This window comes from Sorex fumeus, unplaced genomic scaffold, assembly GCF_029834395.1.
Source record: "Sorex fumeus unplaced genomic scaffold, SorFum_2.1 ptg000015l, whole genome shotgun sequence".
Lineage (NCBI taxonomy): Eukaryota > Metazoa > Chordata > Mammalia > Eulipotyphla > Soricidae > Sorex > Sorex fumeus.
The window spans coordinates 6,074,340-6,092,448 of record NW_026606072.1 but is presented as its reverse complement, the minus strand read 5'-3'; the positions used below and the strand labels follow the sequence as shown (position 1 = coordinate 6,092,448).

Genomic DNA, 18,109 nt, shown 5'->3' with positions numbered 1-18,109 from the left:
TTAGGTAAGTTAATGGCGTTGCTGTGCCAAGTTACTGCACCCCACAGCCCTCATCCTTATACGTTACCTTCCGAGGATGCCTACTTTCCAGTCATTGTAGATGCTCGTGTTTTGTTGCTAATTTAAATAGCATTATGAGCGGGAACGGTTTCAGAAAACTTGCTTCATTTTGCCCATTTAGAAACTGGTTTGGAATTTCACCCAAAGATCTCTAAAAACCACGTCTCCCCTGGTGCTGGTGCATCAGATAAATCACAAATGAAACAAACAAGCCCGCTTCCCATGGAAGGTGTGTCTGCAAAGCCCTGTGTCTCTGCGTGCCAGGGACTTTATCTGGCACAATTCTGAACTTTGCAAAATTAATTGCGCCAAAGAGAACATCATCAAACGCGTCCGGCGTAGAGTGTAAACATCTTCAAACCCATGCTCCTGCGCCATCAAAAGCCTCTCCAGCTAATTTCATTTGGTGCATTGCTCTGGAAGAAAATCGAGGCCAAGTGAAACTGCGGAAATGGGAACAATGCGCTGAGGAAAGGAAAAAAAAATCCTCACCCCATTAAGGGATCCGTTTCTTTCTCAGCACAAATAAGCCCACCACGCCTTGCAGGCAAGACTAGAAGGCTCCAGGATATTCTCAGAGAGCCCCCGCGGGCCCTGATCGGGCTGAGCGACTCCTGCCCCGGGTCGGGAAAGAGGAGGGCGGCCGGGGTTGCAGCACCCCAACTGGGAAGCGGGAGTTGGAGGGGCGCATTTTGATAACCCCCCCAAATCCAAGCGCGCACACCTCGCGGCCCGAAAGGCTGGGAAGTGGGCTCCCTGGTGTGCTTCCAGAGCAACCTAAAATGCGACCCCTAGTTTCCCCCTCTCAGCCCCGCACTGTCTCTGCAGGGCGCACGGGTCGCGTCCCGCGGCAGCCGCGGTCCCGGCCGGCCTAACGCGCAGCGCGGCCCCCGCCGGCCGCAGGCTCTCCCGCGGCTCTCCGTGACCTTCCGAGCTTGGCCTCCGCCCCGGCCTCTCGGCGGAAGCGCCACCCCGGCGCTCCGGGCCCGCGCGCCGCCGCGTCGCCCCCCGACTCCCGGGGGCGGCCCCGCAGGCGAGCGCGGACGCGCGCGGCGGGGGCCACGGGGGCGGGGGGAGGCGGAGGTGGCGGCGGCGGGAGCGCGCGGGCCGCTTCCGGCGGGGGCGCGCGGGGCGAGGGCGGCGGGGCGGGGCGGGGCGGGGGGCGGGGTCGGGGCCGCAGCGCCCCCAGCCGAGCAGCGTGCAGGCGCCGCCCCCGCGCGCCGCAATCCCGACAGGACAGCGCGGCGGTGACCGTCGCCGTTACCGTTGCCTCGGGGCGGCTCTGGCGGCCGCAGCGGTGCCCGGGGCTCGCCGAGGGCAGCGGGCCGCCCCTCGCCGGTGGCCGCCGGGAGCAGCGCGGCGCTGGGACAGCGGAGGCGAGACGGCGGCGGCGGCGGCGGCGGCGGCTGGTGCCGGGCCCCCCCCACTCCTCCTCCTCCTCCTCCTCCTCCTGCTGCTGCTCGCCTCCAGCCCCGGGGCGACTGCTGACTCCGGGCAGCCCCCGGGCGGCGGCGCCGGCGGCCGAGGCCACGGCGGGGGATGGCGAGATAGCGGCGCGGCGGCGGCCCGTGAGTGCCGGGGCGAGTGGGCGCGGCGCGGCGCGCGCGGTCCTGTCCGGCGGCCCGCGCGGTTCCCGGGGCACAGCTCGGCTCCCCGGGGGGTGGGGGGCGTTGGGGAGGAGGTCCGGGAGGACGGACCGGGCTGAGGGCGCCCCAGGTTCGAGTGCGCCCCGGATTCCTGCGGGGACCGTCCTGGCTTTCCCGGGGAGGGCGCCCGACTCCCTGGCCTCGAACTTCTGGCGCCGAGCAGTGAAGTTCTGCGACCAGAGGCCACCTGGGGGATGGGAAGCAGTTGGGATTTGGATTTTTTTTTCCCACCCCCTTTTTGGATCCAAGTGATCTCGAGTCTCAGATCTTGCTTTAAAGTAGTAGTTCTGGTCTCCTCGTGGGTTCACGGTGCGTTGTTGGCCACTTACCTGAGTGTCCCCCTACCATACCGTCCCCCCCCCCCCCCCCCCACACACACACACCCCTCCTCCAGCCCGTGCTTCTCTCCGAAGGCGCTAGACAGATCTAAGCCACCATCCGTCTGGGAGATTCAAGTGAGACTCCCATGAAAAATGCCACTTCTGGTCTGTGGTCCGAAAGACGGAGCTCGAGTCTTGATTCTGACCGACAGAAATTTGAAATGTGAATTTGTGTTTGGGCTGGAATAATGTGACTCTGGACCTGATCTTCAGAAATACACACGAGCTCTTGTTGTATTTGCAGTTGAGTAGCTTTGTGTGTGGCTCTCGAAATCTGTGTGATCTCTTTATTTGCAGTTGGGCATGTGTGTGTTTAATCCAGTCAAATATTGATACTCGATGTGTACTCTCAGTAACAGGCGTTTTGTATGAGCATGCCCTTTTTTTATTTGCATTTTAATATGTTCTTTTAAGATACCCCCTTTCTGATTGAAAGGTTCAAAGTCTGCTTTCTGATTGGCTCGTTTTCAGTTTTAGATTTGTATTTCAAAATTGCCCTGCAGTCAGATGAGTGTCACATAGTATCATTTAGTCAGAGGTCCGTGGAGGTTTCTTAGTTTAGTTTACAGCAAACTGGCTTCCCCAGCAGATGGAAAGATTAAGGTGTGTGTTCAGTACAAAGGATGCTTGCCCACCACCTCCTTCGATGATCATTTTGCTGTACAACTGAAATACTGTTGTATTAATATCAAAGAATTCCTTGTTGAAGCATGCCTTCTCCCCAGTAGAGGTAACTTACGTATAGAGAGTGCTCCTTTAAGGGAGCCGACTGTCCTCTTACTTCTTATATGGACTTTCTCTTATAGCCTGGGGAAACTGTTTGATTCAGAGGCTTGGTGAGGTAGACAGATGCAGGCACGATTTAAAAATGAGCCATGTTTTCAAGGTGAACTGGGCAGCAGTTTCCCTTCCAAGGACTGAATGGAGGCGTATTTGCTTTGTAATAGGTGAGATCACAAGCCGGCTCTTTAATTAGCGGAGACTTGGATTCTCTTCGGGAAATAAGGATCGGGAACTGTGCTCATGGAACCAACTTCGGTGATTTTTTTTGTCTTTAAGCTTTTGTGTCTTGATGCTGATCCCTGAATATCATTTTGGTGATAGGGGGCTGTTCTGGTGTTCGAATGGATCAAATTAATTCCTGGGTTGGGCAGTCTCTGCTCCTGGAGAAGATTCAGCATAAAAGTGCAGAGGAGCCTCTCTCTCTTCTGCCCAATAGCCGGTTCTCCTCTGCAGGAAACGGTTACCAGCTCCCTGTGTTAGCAGCAACATTTTGTTTGTGTTCTTTTTATTTGTCTGTGCACAAGTGAGGACACATCCTGTACTCAGTTCTGCACCAGCTCTTTGGCCCTCTGTGTCCAGGGCTGATTCTTGGCAGTCTCTCCATCAGGACCTCAGAGAGCCGTCTCGCTCTCTGACAGCTGCTGAGTATTCCATTAACGGAGAACCATAATTTATTTAACCTCTTTATTGAGGTATATATAGGTAATTGCTTATCTTTTGATGCAGAATAGTGAAAAGCTCTCGTTTGGGGGCGGAGGGTTGGAGTGGGTTTCACTACTTCTGGAAATGCAGTGCAATAGTAGCTTCTGTTTGCATCAGGCTCCAGGAAATATATGTCCCTTCTCTCTGTCCAAAAAAAAAAAAAAAAAGCTTTTGCTTTGCTATAATTTCAGAGCCATCCATATAAGCTTGGGTATCGTTATGGTGAAACGTGAGCCAAAATGGCCAGTCACTAATGTCATAGAGAATTTCTTGTTTGACATCTTTGCTTTTTGTTTCAGCAAAAGAAAGAAAAGCACTGGATGTAAAATTTAAAGAGCTACCTGTAAGGAAAAATGCTTAACAATTTAAATGTTTTTGAATAAGGTGAAAGTCTCATACCGTGGCTCAAAGATAGGTGCAGTGTGTATTTCATGCCATTGTACACTAAAATGCACATCAGCAGCACCTCTGGTTTTAATGTTGCTCCACTTGGGAAGGAGGTCATTAATAATTTCCCAGGGGGTGCAATTTTTAATGAAAATAGTTGTTGTTTTGAAGTTAAAAAGTTGAGGTCTTAGAGTGCTCTTACAGCAGAATAAATTGTAGAAGTAATTTTGCTGCTAGGAACGCAGTCTGACATGGTGCTGTTTGACTGTTTGTGATGTTGGACTATATATTTCCATGATGCTTATTTTTGAGAGTGTTTTTTTTTCTTTTTGGGTCACACCCAGCCAATGCTCAGGGGTTACTCCTGGCTCTGCACTCAGGAATCACTCCTGGCAGTGCTTGGGGGACCATATGGGATGCTGGGAATCGAACCCCGGTTGACCGCATGCAAGGCAAACGCCCTACCCACTGTGCTATTGTTCCAGCCCCTTGAGAGTGTTTTTAAGACTTTTTGTTTTTAAATCTATGAGACATACTTTTACGTGCATGGTGTTCATTCCTTTATTATTGGTACCTATCATGGTGACACAAAACTTCTAATGCTGTCTGTATTTGTTCTGAAGTATTTGTCAAGCAGCAGTTATATTCCAGGTACCTGGGGGTGGGTTGGGGATAAGACTATAGCAGTGTGCAGAACAGACCCCGATAGATTGAGTGTTCATCTAAGTGAGTGAAAAGGACAGAAAGCAGTAAAGAAGATGATCTCAGAGAGTGATGAGTCCCGGTGAAGTAATGAACCAGATGCAGTTGCCAGGAGAGGCAGGGTGGCAGCTGCTGTTTTGAATTGAGTAGCCCCCGACGGCCCTGTGGGATGGAGGTATGAGCTGATTGCTGCCGATGGGGGAGAAGGTCTGGAGGCAGACAGACAGGATCAGACAGAGACAACAGCAAGCACAGAGGCCTCCAGGCGGGAACTAAGCCTGTGTCAGGGAACGGAGGGCTCGGCAGTCGGCCTGGGTGAGCTGATGCTGGAGAGAGAGAGAGGCAGGGGTCAGAGTGGCGGGCGGGAGAGGGCAGGATGGGGGCTGAGTGCCCCGCGCATTAGCCTGTGTCCAGGCACGTTTGCCCAGGTGGAGAGATCCTGGCCCGGGGCTCCCTTCCTCCAGCTGGAAAGTCCAGGCAGGCGGGCATAGGCCTGCTCTATTCTTGCTGTGCCTGCAGCCCTGATGGCGCTGGCCCTGTGGGCCAGGACTGACTTAGCTAGGGGGTTTAAGGTGCAGTCGTGCCTGGTTTTGGTCAGCATCCTTGATCTGGAGACTTAAGGTGCTGGGGACAGAACATAGAGCCTCACACAGGCTGAACCCTGGACTCTGCCATTGAGCTGCGTCCCAGGCCCTCCTTAGCCTTCTGTCATAGTGCTGACTCCGACATGACCCGATCTGCTGCAAAGCTTGCCCATCCTCCTAAATCACTGCTGGAATTGGGGTGCACTTGTGTGTCAGTCTGCGACGGTAATGTAGGAGGCCTTAAAAACCAACCTCCTTTTCCAGGCCAGGGCGGGACAGGGATGTCTGAGTAATTTTATCAGAAGTTTCTCTCTGGATCGGTCATTTGCTTAAGCGTAAAATTTCCAAAGATTCCTGTTTCTGGGTGCTGAATGTTTTTGTTCCTTTGGACGGAGGACACACTAAGCACAGCGAGCAGAGATGTGCTCTGTGCAGGTACTGTTAGTCTCACAGGAAAGAACAGAGGCATGTTCTATTCTAGGCAGTATCAGGAACTGTGGCATTTCCTCTTCCCAACTTCTGATCTGTTTGTCATTCTAAATATATGTTCCTTTATATTAATTGAGAGCTTGGGAAGTGAGTCTGGTGCCAAGCAATTGTTATTGGTATCTAATAGGGATCTGTCATCTTGTCTTGCCTGTGACTTTTGGGCGCCTGTTCAGCATCAGGCGTTCTGTGATCTTGAGGCATCAGGTTATATTTTGGTTTGTTTGTTTGCTTGGGGGCCCATCTGGCGGTGGTGCTCAGAGCTCACTCCTGGCTCTGTGCTCAGGGATCACTCCTGTCGAGCTCCCGGGACCATATGGGGTGCCAGGAATTGAACCTGGGCTGGCAGCTATAAGACAAGTGGCCTACTTGCTGTGCTATCTGGTCCCAAGACATGAGAGTTGTAAACTTTTTTGGATTTCCTGTTCTTAATGGTTTGGTACGCAAGCCCACTAAATGGTAATCCATGTAAGATAACTTTATCTTCAAACTTGTTCTCCTGAGTTCTGCAAAAATGTTCTGTAAAGGGTGTTAGGAACTCCTGAGTCCTGAGCAAAGTTGCCTTTGTCCTTTGTCACTGTCCTTACTCTGGCAGGCTGCAGAAGCAAGTAAGCATCTGTTCTCTATGTAACTGGTTGTGGTATATTTAAGAGACTTGGCTGCTTGGGTTAAAGTACCATTTGTTCTGTTCTGTTTTACTACTTTCATGAAGTGTAGAGATGTAGGAACTTAGAATTTGTCTGATGTCCTCAAAAGTTACAATGTATATATTCTTTAGTTTGTTTGGGGGCCACCAGCCAGAGGTGCTCAGGACTTAAACTTCAGGCTCTTTGTTCAGGGATCACCCCCGGTGGGGTTGGAGTGGGGCTTTATGCAGTGGCAGGCATTGAAACGGGGTTAGTCAGTATGCAAGGTATTGTTGCCACTGTAGCCACACACACCCCCTGCACATGCTCCTACTAGTCACTGCTGCAGATGTAGCTCTCCTGAGCTAGATCAGATCCTGTGTTAATGCTTCATGTTGGAAACTGAGGGAAAATATCCTAGTGTATGAGTTTTTTTTCAGATAAGTTTACACACGTATTGTGAGAGAAATCTTGGTTCTACCCATTACTCCAGCCTGCAGACAGAAGAGATGGAGTTCCAAAGGCGCCTATTCCAAATGAGACTTTGCCTGTATTACTTAATGGTAGTATCCTGAGAGACCACAAGGAGGCAGTATTCCTGAGCGTGTGCGACTCTTCCCAAGAGTGTGTCAAACTTCGGCTGCTGAGACCCCCCTGGTTTGTCTTTCTCTAACGCTGCCAGAACCAGAACAGGGTCTCCACACAGATTCTAGATTGGGAATGTGGGTGAAATCATGGTGGTAAGAACAATCATTGGGTGTGAAGGTGGGAAAGAACAAGCAGGGTGGAAGTAGAGCCTTTTTCATTCCTTGTATTCAGAATGCTGGAGGGGGCAGTGAGCTGTAGATATTTTTCAGATGGAATTACTTGTGCTTCTTTGGGATGTGGATAAGCAGAAGAGAGTCAAGCCCTGGAGCTTCAGTGCTGCAGGCTGAGGGACCCCATGTGCCACTGGAGAGCTGGGATGCTGACTGTTTTTACCTACAGGCTTGGTGACCCACCACCACGTTGAGGCACTGCAGGCATGAGGTACATAGTTCTTGCCTTAGTATTTATAGAACAGCACACGAGGAAAGGGGCAGGCACTGGGAATGAGGTTCAAGTGGGCTTTTGCACGCCTGGCAGGTGTGAGTGCCTGGGCTTAATCTCCCAGGAAGGAAGGAAGGAAGCAAAAAAGGAAGGAAGGGGAAAGGAAGGGAATGGAAGGCAGAAAGGAAGGAGGGAGGGAACAGCATTTTAGAATTTTAGAAATGTCTTCAAAAAATGGTAACATTGGGGACAAAAGCCTTTGGCTAACTGGAACCTTCGTTTTGTGGTTATTCCTTAAAGGTATCTGAGACATCAAGAGTTTTACTATGTATGTAAAATTGTTTTAAGGATGGAACATGTTCGGAGAACTGTACAGGGCTTAACATGCAGAATGCAAAAACTAGGCTCACATCTGAGTAACTAGGAACTTTTGAACAAAACCAAAGAGCTTGAGAGCCGAAACGAACTGGCCACAGACCGTCTGGCTGACTTCTTTACTTCACTGGTGAGGAAACCAAGATGCAGAGATATGGAGAAGCTCCCCCTACCGCATTCCCCCCCGCAACCCCCAAGGCCCAGCTAACTGCACATTTTACCATTGGTAACTTCGCTGCCGAATTTGGAACTCGCATCTGGTTCTCCTTGAAGGCAGAATCCCCTTGGGGTTCACCACCTTGTGCCCAGTCTAGAATGGTGCCCAGACCATTGTGGATGTTCAGATCTTTGTTGATTAGCTAGCTAAAAGAATTTCGAGAACTTAAGATTGCCACATCAGCTATAAGATAGCACTTGTACATTTTGAAAGCATATATGATTTCATGAGTTTGTTGAGAGGTGGTGGAGTAGACTGCTCTTGAGACCCAGACTAGGAAGCCAGATGGCCAGCAAGGATGAGGTATTTCACCACATCAGCCCTGTCTTGGGGAACTTGCTTTCACTGGATTTTCCAATAGTCATGCTGTAAAATTTACTCTCTTGGGATCTAGCATCATTAAGAGATTTATGTGTTGTATTTGAAATCCTATATTCTTTGAGAGATTAAAAAAAAACAACATGGAGTGAGGGGTCATTGTTTGAATGGTTTTTTCATATGTTTCATCAGTAATTTCACTGTTTTAAAAGTTAGGGTCAAACAGGGATTTGATTGCTTTAAGCAAGTCGGGCTGACTGGACCATCTTGGGAATTGTCACTTTCAAGTGCTGCTGGTGGGTATTGTGATTGTTCTGACTTTCCAGGAGGGCAATTTTATGTTACTCATCGAAAGCCTCAAAAATGTCCGTTAGTCAGGCATTTCCACCAGGAGAAATTTGAACTTAGGGAAGAGTCAGGCTCATGCTCAGGCCCAGGCTCTGCCCACGGCTCTAACCAGAGCCGTTCCTGTGGACACCTTCTTCCTGATAGCAGTTGCTGCCACAGTGATTTTTGAGCTTGATGAGTACTTGGGGTGTCTCAGAATTTTGGGGTGCACCCTAAATTGCGGAAAAACTCACCTCTAGTCTGTGGTGATCTCCAAAAAAAAGTACAGGCTGAAAAAAACTACCTCACATTTGGCAAGTACGATTTCGGCAGCTTTGTTTATGACAGTTCTAAACTAGAAATAACTTAAATGCTCAATGGTAGGAAGAGTGATTGCACAAATTGTTGTAGGTAAAAGTAATTGAAAACCATCTCTTCATTAACAGAGAGGCTGGGGAGTATTTAGTTGATGTGGGGAGGTAACCAGAATTTGCAAACTGCAAAAATAAATTGCAAAACTGTACGTCTGATCTGTTTGTGGCGGGTGTGTGTGGGGGGGGTGGAGGAGGGGAGGGAAAGAGGGAGAACGCTTATATTTGAGCTTCCCTGAGTCTCTAACATATAGAACAGGTAAAGGAATAGATTCAAATTTTCATTTCCCATTTACTATTTGTTTGAATATGGACAAACTAACGTCAGTTTCCTTGTCTATATAAGGAAAACAGTAGTGTTCAAGCTTCCTGGGTCTATTGCCCCCTTATACTTAGAACCCTCCTGAAAATCAGCTGCCTTAAAGTGAATGAACAGGAAGCACCCCCAAATCACACTTGAGGTTACTGGCACACCCCTGGATGGTTCCAGAGCCCCAAGGAGGGGTGGGGGTGGGGGTGTCTCCTGTTCTGCAAAACACTATTGAGTGTTACCTTGACCTCCCCAATCCAGTAGGATGGTTCCAGCCAATGTTATATTCCTATGAACAAAGGATTTTTAAGCAGAAAGAATTCGTTAGTTAACATTGACCTGTGGTTAAGAGCATTTCAGGACTTTCTGACAAAATACTGTATTACTTGTCAGGGAGACAATTTCCTTATGCTCACTGGAAAACTGCAGCGGATTCTGTTTTGCATTGAGGATGGTATTTTGAAAGAAACGGTTCTTTCCCATTCTCTGGTCTGCAGTAGCCTGTGTGACAAGTTCGTGAGGGTCAGGATCTGATGGGCCGTGGCTCAGAGGGGGCCGCAGTGTGTGTCTCGGAGCCCAGGTGTCACCGCCCCACGCCTGAGGGTCCCTCTACCACCAAACATGGCTTCTGTTTGCTGTGTAGAACGCAAGGGAGGTCAGGTCCTGTCTCAGGCTGACGCCACCGGCAGAGTCCACAGTTCATTCTTTTCATCTCCTGTCTTTCCGTCTGCACCATGGCTGTTTGTGGCCCTCTTTACTCTCCCTGCCCTGCCCCCCCCATTCGGCTTTTTTGTTGTTGTTGTTTAAATTAAAGGGTGACTTTTTTCAAAGAAACACTTTCTTCCTTGGTGGCATGTCCCGAACGTGCCCTGGCAGATGCAGAGCAGCCAGGCTTGTGCTGGCGCGCAGCCCTGAGTTAGGCTTGACCAGAGGGCGCCTTCAGCCAGCTCGCCTTTCCCAAATACCTGCTTCAGTAAAATGGCAGTGACTGCGGTTTGGAACTTTCTGGGTCACTTACCAGCGATCAGATCAGTGAGCCCTGAACTCGGTGTGTTCTGTGAGCCGTAGGGGCTGGGATCCAGCGCTCGGGTGTGTGGAGGCACCGAGGCACTCAGGGTGTAGGGGGGTGCTGATCTGCCTTGTGTGTCCGCACTCTGTTAATCGGGAATAACATAAGGAATGCTTCTCTCTCCTCATTCGGCTGCAGGTAGACAGCGTGGGCATCACTGGGAGAAGGCCACAGGGACTTGTCGGGGGGAGGGGGGCAATCTGATAGAGAAGGATGGGACCCAGGAGACAACCCTGGGGAATATCTTCCTGTCCGTGGGGCGATAGCTTTTACCCACAGTCCTGGGAATCCTGCAGGGTATACAATGAATGTCCCCAGGGCTTCTGAATTTGAGTATGTTTTAAATGTTCAAGATCAGAGTATTTGCAGGTAACTCAACTAACTTGAGTGTGCTGATGATTTCCTAAAGTAGACAAGGTATCGAGTCATCACACTTTATATAGTTTTAGGGCTGAGGAGATAACTGAAAGGTCCATTGCTCTGCCATGCACATGGAGCCCTGGGTTCAATGGCTGGCACCATATGGGCCCCTGAGTAGCACTGGGAATAGCCCCCAGCAGAATGCATGGGGTAACTCTTAGCACTGTCAAGTATGCGCATCCAGTTTCATTTGTCAGTTATATCTTGGGAAAATGAAAGGGTTAATAAAATAGGGAATTGGGTACTCTCCCAGAGACATGGGGTAAGCATGAATAGTTGGAGTAAGATTTATATTGAAGCATTTAGCACTGTAGCACTGTCCTCCCGTTGTTCATCTGTTTGTTTGAGTGGGCACCAACAATGTCTCCATCATGAGACTTCTTGTTACTGGTTTTGGCATATCAGTTACGCCACGGGGAGCTTGCCAGGCTCTGCCGTATGGAAGCAAGTATTTATAATAATTTTACCAACAGCAAAAGAAACAACAAATGTTCTGTATTAATAATGCCTTCAAATTGCATTATATATATCCCAGTATTTCAGACAGAGAATGGGTGAGTATTCGGATTGCAGTAGCACCCAAGGATGGTGCTTAGACATTGAGATAGTGAGCACAACGTTGTCATCCCTTTTCTAATTATTTTGGCAGTTTTGAGACATTACTGGCCCATTTCACTACACAGTCTATGTTTTCCTCACGGATCACTGCCAACTCGTATCTTCTTTAACCATTATTTGTTCATCTTCTGAACGTTGCCATCTTTATAAGTCATTTTATGTTGGACTCTACCAGTATCAGTGACAGATTTATCTTGCAGGATAAGTTTATTGCATTGGCTTACTAGAATCTTTATTATCTACAGTGTATTCACCATTTTCCCATTTTTCTCCCATCCACAAATTGGATGGATATAATTCCTAACATAGGAATCTTCCAGGTTATCAAAGAAAATATCAAGTAAAGCAAAACTCTGGTGCACCTGTCTGTAATCCTTGTCCAGGTAGATGCCATCCTTTGATTCCATAGCACCTGTTGGATAAGGTTGATCCCGGCAAAAGAACTTCTTCTACTCTTTCTCTGAGCTGTCTTCTCCCATCTTGCTCATAAATATCTCTCAAGCATTCGGAAGGATAGTGTTCAAATCAGGACGTCCTGGCCTGTTTCTGGCACTTCTCCTCATTTTGTAGCTGCCACAAGAAGTCAGGAGGAAGGGTGGATGGCTGTACATCGGCCTGAGGTACCTCTCACAGGTCCTGCATGCTTATGCAGGGCCAGTAACATGCTTCAGGTCTCTGCTTTGTTGATTCTGCTTTCCTCACTGACTGCCTCTTTCTGAAATAGATTTTGCCATGTTCGGGTTCTTCACGTTTTCATCTCTCGTGTAGAACAAGCCACATAAGGAAAGGAGCTGCGTTTCCACCAACTCCTTAGAGTATGTTGTAGACCACAGTCGGAAACTGGAATGTCCATGTTTTTATTTGATTTCGGAGGGGAGAGGTGCGGGGGGCTGAGAAAACTTTCCTTATTCCAAAATGCTGTTTAGGATTTTGAGACCTGGGATTAACTAATAGCAGAAGGGCTAGGGGGAATTTGAGTTTTTAGAAAAAGGTAAAGGTAAAAGGTAAAGGCCCTCCCGTTGATCGTCGATTTGCTCGAGCGGGCCCAGTAACGTCTCCATTGGAGACTTGGTTGTTACTGTGTCTGGCATATCGAATACTCTCGGTAGCTTGCCGGGCTCTCCGATTAGAAAAAGAGAACTTTCTGATTCTGACCCCAAGGAATGTTAAAAAAACATTCAGGCACATTTTGGTAAATATCTGTGCACTGAAATATAAGACTTCAGACGGTTGATATTTTAGGATTATTTCAACAAGACAAGAATTTTTTAATGCCAATACATTTGAAACAGGTTGTTAACTGGCGCCCTCAGAACTGGATTTGGCCTGTGAATGTGTTTGGTTTGGCCTACATCTTGTTGGTTTTTTGTTTTTTTTAAACTGGAATTAGTTGCCAGTGTTTAAAAATAAGGAGACTTCACATTTTCAAAAGCGCAGCAAAACAAAACCTTGTATTTCTCTCTTTTTGAAAATGGGGAAGGTCTCTGAGTATGCCAGCCCCGCATTCCCAGCAGACTCGGGGAGAGAGGAAGGAGGTGGTGGGTGCTGCCCACCCCGGCCTCTGAGGTGCCCCCTTCACTTTTCTAGCCTGGGGAGTGTGTTTGAGTTTGCACCTGCTCAGTGGAGACAGACCAGTGAAAAGTGCATTTCGAATTGGAAGGAGAACAAGCAGGTGGTAGCTCCTTGCTGTTTCATTCCTTGAACCTAGACAGCCTGACTTGGTCAGGAAGTGACCATTGGAAACACTTGCTGAAACAGGATGCATTCCCCCCAACATGAGGGTGGGGGTGGGGAATGGAGTGTGGGGGAGCAGGGGAGGGGGTGTGATGCTGATCACATTCCAAGACTTCCTCCATTTGGGTGAGAAGGCAAGATACCTTCAGAAGAAAGCAATTGTCGTTCCCTTGTTGTGTGACAGGTGGCAGGAAGGTCTGCCCCATGCTACAACGTCATGACTGTGAGTTTAGAGCCAAGGCGGAAGATGCTGCGAGACTGGTTTGACGTCTTGTACCGAACTCTGTGATATGGGTGCAAGTTTTCCATTTCATTGTCTTTTACGTTTCATGCAGTGTTTTCTCGACCTCTGTGGCTGTGGTTCCCTTTGACTTGTCCCTCCTCTGCCTGTTCCCTTACCAGGTGGCTCACTAATCTCATGCTATGCCACAGCCCCCCCCTCCCCATTTATAGGATTTTACCTGAGCCCCCCTTGGAATATCTCAGGGACTCACAGATTGAGAAACACTGCTTTGTGTAATTGTCCAGAGACGGCATTTGCAGTCAGGCCTGAATTCAAATTTGTCCCTGGCCAGCGGGATGTGCCAGAGACCACTCCTCTCCTCTCGCCTTCTGGTAACAAAGCAGGGTAGGGTGTGTGGCATGATGTCACCTACTTCATAGGGATGTTTGGGAGATTAATTCTGGTCCCGCATTTGAAAAACATGAAACTGTGCTTTCCTACTAAAAAATAACTAGAAAACGAGGTGGGTCAGAGTGATAGTACAGAGGGTAGGGTATTTATTTGCCCAGTACGTGACCAACCCAGGTTTGATCCCCAGCATCCCATAGGGTTTCCCAAGCACCACCACGAGTAATTCCTGAGTGAGAGCCGGGAGTGACCCCTGAGCACCACTGATTGTACCCCTCCCCCGTCCCCCAATACAGCCTGATACCTGAAAAAAAAATCATTTTTCTGAGTCTTATCTTTTCATGGCAGATCATGAACCAGCATTTCTACTACACAATACAATTGCCTACTTCATCTTGGAATTTAGTGAGGACTTTAAGGGTGATTTCTGCCCTTATATATTTAAAATCCTCTAGCTTTTTTAAAAAAATAGTGTCTTTTTAATTATTAATCTATAGCAAAGAAGTGCATTGTAAAGCTGCCTTCTTTTCAGAATGTAAACAAACCATTGGGTATCCTGAAAATATTTTACGTTTTCAACAAAGACTCTGCTGGGGAGATTTTGCTAATTCTAAATACATCTTGAACACACAATGCACATAAAGCCATCTTAAATACAAGAGTGTTATACAGACAAATCTCTCCTCTTAGGGAGCTTATGATTAATGGGGAAAGGAGAGTGGCAGAGAGGGAAAGAATAATTACATAATTCCTGGTATGGGATGATAAATGCTTAACATGTAGGAGAAATGAAGAGTGGCAAGAGAGCGGGGTATCAGGATGGAACAGCAAGTGGGAGAGCAAAGAGGCACAGATGCCCCATGTCAGAGCGAAGTAGATAAGGGTAGAAAAGCAGGGCCAGGTGGGGGGAGCAGATGCGACTTTGGGTTCGGGCCGTGGAAGCTGCTGTCTGGACAGTCTCTGGATGTTGGGTCTGGCACTGAGCGACGATGATGGTGAGGGCTCGGGATGGAGGTGCTGGCTGGAGCCAGGAGTCTCAGGCTCTCCTGTGAAAGATGGATTGCGGAGGGCCCTTGCTGGAGACCAGGAGACGAATTAAGTAGTGATCTAAATTGCATTTGCTGGAGAGGCTGGAGTTGGCCAGCACCAGAGCGATGGATGGCAGAGCAGAGTGGAAAGTAAGAATCAAGGTGTGCTTCAGAGATAAAGCGGCTGAGTAGATGAAGGGTCTGGTTGGGCGAGGGGTAAGGGTAGGTGTCGTCGTCCAGGGTTGACTCCCCCCCTGGGTGGTCCAGAAGAGGTGGCGGCACCAGAGAAGCAATTTGGAGGAGAAACTGGGGTTTCATTTGGAAACAGGTGGCAGTTTGGAGGCATCATATGTCCTTGTAAAATTGTCAGCATATCTCTTCATTTTTGGAGGGCCTCATTTGATGCCTTGGCATAGATAGTGAAGACTTCGGCAGGTGGGTGATCTGTAGGCTGTGGATGGTGTAAAGTGGACCCTGGAAAGACGGAATGAGCATCCTTTCCTAAGGAGGGGCGGGGGAACTGCCCGGGAGCAGATGATGCAGTTTGATGAGGAATTGCGAGGTCATGGGGCAGGGTGGCTCAAGGAGCCCCCGCACGGAGCTTGGGAAGGCATGATACCCTAGTGCTACCCAGGTCATTGGAGAGTCAGCTAATGGATTGTTGGACCAAAGGTGTTCACCAGAGGGAGGAACGCGGGGAAACTGAACCCCTGACTCAATTCAGCACCAGCCTCAACTTCTTGTGGCTTAAAGCTTGAAATCTTCAAAGCCTAAAATGCACTTGGAGACTGTAGGGGTGATTATATACATAGTGTTGGCATGAGAAGAAGTTCATGGTCTGAAACCAGAGGGGGGGGAAAAGTGAGAAACCTGACTTAACTGTAAATGTCAAATAGACCTCACGGGGCAAGTAAGAAAGTAAATGAAATATAGTTACATCGTTTATAACAGTTAAATATGCACATTATATTTCTTTATTGTCAAGCAGTAAGGAAAAGGTTAATGTCTAATCAGGAAAAATTTTAGTAGAATGAAATAGAAAAATTTAATAAATTAATAGAAATTTAATAAAATTTAATAGAAAAACTATAATAAGGCATCAAAATTATCAGTGGACATATAAAAAGGTTTTTGACTAAATAATTAAGAAATTGCCATTTGTGGCCTAACAATTGGAAGAGATTTTTAAAAATGAATAAAAAGATCTTCCTGAGTATTGCTGAGGGTGCGGGGAAGCAGGTTCTGGGAAATGAATTGTCATTGATTCTCTAAGAAGGAGAGCTTATATCAGGCTTGCTTGCACAGTAAGGAGATCTTGGTACGTTTTTGAACAGCCAGGGATGTTCTTCAGGTTGTTTCCTGAATAATAGGGGATTTCACCTTCATAACGGAAAGAAACAGCTGGTGTGCTTGTCTGATGGACATTAATTAGCATGTAGTGAGGGTCTTGCCTGCCAGTTACCGGGACAGCCTAGCTGAGGTGAGAGCTGAGAAATCAGGGTTACTCTTCAGTGGAGTCCCGTATCTATGGATGGCCGGCTCCCCAGAGGATTCGGTGTGTGTGGGGGGAGGGAGGGCCTGTGGAAGGGTGGAGGCAGCCCTCTGTGGTACTGTGTAGGGCAGGGGGTTCGGGGGTACGACTGGGACCACAGGGACAGCTTGCAGGGCTTCACCTTTCAGACTGGCTGCACTTGGGAGCCTTAGAAGGATTCTAAACACCACTCGAGCCCAAGTGATGTGACCAAACTTCTGTTTGATGTGTTGCTGCAATGAACAGGAATAGGCTCTTAGCAAAACCAACACAGAAAGAAATTCAGTTCCAGGCCTGAGTGGTAGTACAGTGGGTAGGGCATTTGCCTTGCACGCACGTGGCTGACCCATGTTCAATCCCTGGGATCCCATATGGTCCCCCAGGCATCGCCAGGAGTAACTCCTGAGTGTAGAGCCAGGAGTAACTCTGAGCATCGCTGGGTGTGACCCAGAAAACTAAATGAATGAATAAATAAATAAATAAATGCACTGTCACTGTAGCACTGTCCTTCCATTTTTCATCAGTTTGCTCGAGCAGGCTTAGTAATGTCTCCATTGTGAGATTTGTTACTGTGTTAGGCATATCGAATATGTCATGGATAGCTTACCAGGCTTTGCCGTGCGAGCAAATTACTCTTGTAGCTTGCCAGGCTCTCCAAGAGGGGCAGAGGAATTGAACTCGGGTTGGCCGACCCGGCTGCATGCAAGGCGAATGCCCTACCCACTGTGCTATTGCTCTAGCCAAGTGATATTGCTCTTGCCAAGTGATAGTACAGCGGGTAGGGCATTTGCCTTGCATGCAGCTGGATAGGCCGACCTGAGTTCGATTCCTCTGCCCCTCTTGGAGAGCCCAGCAAGCTACCAAGAATATCTCACCTGCATGGCGAAGCCAGGCAAGCTACCCATGATGTATTCGATATGCTAAATACAGAAACAAGTCTCACAATGGAGATGGTACTGGTCCCACTCGAGCAAATCGATGAACAACAGGAAGACAGTGCTACAGTGCTATGGTTTACAAATAAATAAATAAATTCAGTTCTCCACAAAGTCCCTCCCCCCCAAAAAAAAAACAAAAACAGGTGACTATGTAAAAATATTTTCAGAAATGGCAGGGGGAAACAAATTCTAATGGACAGAAATAATCTCCTTGCATCCCAGAACAGGAAGTAATGATTTCTTGGGGGGTACGGGGGTGGGAGGAACTATTTAGTGGTATGCCCAGAGATCTGCATTTAGAACATGGCTGTAGTTCTAGGTCAATATTATTGCCTGCTTGGAGAAGGAAGAGCAAAGCATGATGATGCAACTCAGCGGCTGAGTTATCCTGACTCGGATTCCCAAACTTCTTCGGCTCTCGGTGTCCCTTGGGGTTCATAGATGTTGTTATGCTGCTGCAGGGTCAGAAGAAATACCTGGCACTTTTTCTTTTTCGTCAAGTAGTTTGTAGGCATTTCTGACCCAATACATAATAGCAGTTATAAAAGAATGACTCATCAATTTAAAGGGGGGGGGGATGTTCTTATTTCATCCTTAAAAAGTCTCATGTGTGAATCGGCGGGGCTGGGGTGGGGTAGGGGTAAATTGCATAACCTCTAAAGCCTTACACAGAAAGTGGATCCTGCCCTCCTCGCTTCCTTTTCTCCGTCGTTGGTTTCTGGATGGTGCTGCTGTTTAATCTCAGCAGCTAGGGGCTTTTCCCTACTTCACACCCTTGTGATATCATTTAAGGAATGTCATATGCCACCAACATGTGGCACTCAGTGTTGCAACTGC

At 48.3% G+C, this 18,109-nt stretch overlaps 1 protein-coding gene across 2 annotated transcripts in view; it reads left to right on the top strand.

Annotated features, from left to right (window-relative positions):
* The first annotated feature begins 1,498 nt into the window (after nucleotides 1-1,498).
* LIFR (LIF receptor subunit alpha) overlaps nucleotides 1,499-18,109 on the top strand; it is a 78,546-nt gene continuing 61,935 nt past the window's right edge. Inside the window, exons 1-2 of one of the 2 annotated variants that reach the window (XM_056112037.1) lie at nucleotides 7,869-7,890; nucleotides 8,512-8,591. The gene's annotated coding sequence lies outside the window, so the exon portion shown is untranslated. Of the gene's footprint in view, nucleotides 1,629-7,868; nucleotides 7,891-8,511; nucleotides 8,592-18,109 lie in introns of those variants that run through there. The other variant, XM_056112036.1, reaches the window with a different exon arrangement.